The sequence below is a fragment of the Lampris incognitus genome, unplaced genomic scaffold (genome assembly GCF_029633865.1).
Source record: "Lampris incognitus isolate fLamInc1 unplaced genomic scaffold, fLamInc1.hap2 scaffold_259, whole genome shotgun sequence".
In the NCBI taxonomy this organism is placed as follows: Eukaryota; Metazoa; Chordata; class Actinopteri; order Lampriformes; family Lampridae; genus Lampris; species Lampris incognitus.
The window spans coordinates 50,001-52,500 of record NW_026611217.1 but is presented as its reverse complement, the minus strand read 5'-3'; positions in this window follow the sequence as shown (position 1 = coordinate 52,500).

Below are 2,500 nucleotides of genomic sequence, written 5' to 3'. Positions count from 1 at the left end.
CGTTCCTAATCTTGCTCTTCTTCGTTACTCCCAGTGAAAATGTTAGCATCCTCAACTCTGCCACCTCCAGCTCCGCCTCCTGCTGTCTTTTCGTCAGTGCCACTGTCTCTAAATCATATAACGTAGCTGGTCTCACGAACATCTTGTTAACCTTCCCTTTAACTGTTGCTGGTACCCATCTGTCCTGACACTCTTCTCCACCCACTCCACCCTGCCTGCCCGTCTGCCTGCCTGCCTGCCTGCCTGCCTGCCTGCCTGCCTGCCTGCCTGCCTGCCTGCCTGCACTCTCTTCTTCACCTCTCTCCTGCACTCCCCGTTACTTTGGACAGTTGACCCCAAGTATTTAAAGTGAAATGCCTTTGTCACCTCCTCACGCGTAGGTATTCCGTCTTGCTCCTACTGACTTTCATTCCTCTTCTCTCCAGTGCATACCTCCACCTCTCCAGGCTCTCCTCACAATGAACTGCACCCTACTGTCGCTACAGATGACAATGTCATCCGCGAACATCATCGTCCATGGAGACTCCTGCCTGATCTTGTCCGTCAACCTGTCCATCACCGTTGCAACCAAGAAAGGGCTCAGAGCCGATCCTTGATGTAATCCCACCTCCACCTTGAACCCATCTGTCATTCCAACCACGCACCTCAGCATTGTCACACTTCCCTCATACATAGCCTGCACCACTCCTACATACTTCTCTGCAACTCTTGACTTCCTCCTACAATATCACACCTCCTCTCTCGGCACCCTGTCGTATGCTTTGTGTAAATCTACAAAGACACAATGCAACTCTTTCTGGCCTTCTCTGTACTTCTCAATCAACCAACCTTTTCTCTCTCTCTCTCTCTCTCTGTCTCTCTAATTTTCTTCATTTATCAGCCCGTCAAAGTAGTCCTTCCACTTCGTAGCACACTCTCCTCGCTTGGCAGCACATTTCCATCTGTATCTTTGATCGCCCTAACTTGTCGCACATCCTCGGCAGCTCGGTCTCTCTGTCTAGCCAATCTGTACAAGTCTTTTTCTCCTTCCTTAGTGTCTAACCTGTCATACAGCTCACCGTACGACTTTTCCTTTACCTTTGCCACCTCTCTCTTTGCTTTACGCTGCATCTCCTTGTACTCCTGTGTACTTTCTTCATCTCTCTGACTATCCCACTTCTTCTTTGCCAACCTTTTCCTCTGTATACTTTGCTCTACTTCCTCCTTCCACCACCACCACCACCACCGCCAAGTCTCCTTGTCTTCCTTCCTCTGTCCCGATGACACACCAAGTACATTCCTAGCTGTCTTCCTCGCTATTTCTGCAGCGCTTGCCCAGCCATCTGGCAACTCTTCACTACCACTCAGTGCCTGTGTTAACTCCTGCCTGAACTCCACACAACAGTCTTCCTTCTTCAACTTCCACCATTTGATCTTCGGCTGTGTCTTCACTCGCTTCCTCATGTTGGTCTCCAAAGTCATCTTACAGACCACCATCCGATGCTGCCTAGCTACGTTCTCCCCTGTCACCACCTTGCAGTATGCAATCCGTTTTACATCGCGCCTTCTACACAAGATATAGTCCACCTGTGTGCACTTTCCTCCACTCGTATACGTCGTCACCCTGTGCTCCTCCCTCTTCTTGAAATATGTATTCACCTCAGCCATTTCCATCCTTTTCGCAAAATCGAACACCATCTGTCCTTCCACATTTCTCTCCTCGATTCCATACCTTACCATCAACTCCTCATCACCTCTGTTCCCTTCAGCAACGTGTCCATCGAAGTCCGCTCCAATCACCACTCCCTCCTCCTTGGGTACCCTTTCCACCACGTCGTCCAACTCAACTCCAGAATTCTTCTTTTTCGTCCATCTTACACCCGACTTGCGGGGCATATGCGCTGATAACCGTCAGCAATACACCTTCGATTTCCAGCTTCATAATCCTCACTCTGTCTGACACTGTGTTCACCTCCAGCACGCTCTTGACATACTCTTCCTTCAGAATGACCCCTACCCCATTTCTCCTCCCATTCGCACCATGGTAGAAGAGTTTGAACCCACCTGCGATACTCCTGGCCTTACTCCCCTTCCACCTTGTCTCTTGTCACCTTTCTTCTTTCCATCACGTCAGCCTGCTCTCTCCCTTTACTAGCCATAGTGCCAACATTCAAAGTTCCGACTGACTCTCACCTCCACACGCCTACCCTTCCTCCCCTCTAGCTGCCTCTGGACATGCCTTCCCCCTCTCCTTTTCCTTCGCCCAACAGTAGCCTAGTTTCCACCGGCACTCCGCTGGTTAACAGTACCGATGGCGGTCGTCGGTAACCCGGGCCTCGACCGATCCGGTATGGAAATCTTATTTATGATCCGCATATTTGATTTGGCAAAGATTTGACGCCGGATGCCCTTCCTGACGTAACCCTCCCCATTTGTCCTGGCTTGGGACCTGCACTAAGAATGCATTGGCTTGTGCATCCTCAGTGGCTGGGTTGCACGCTTTTCTATGTTTGCCCCTCAC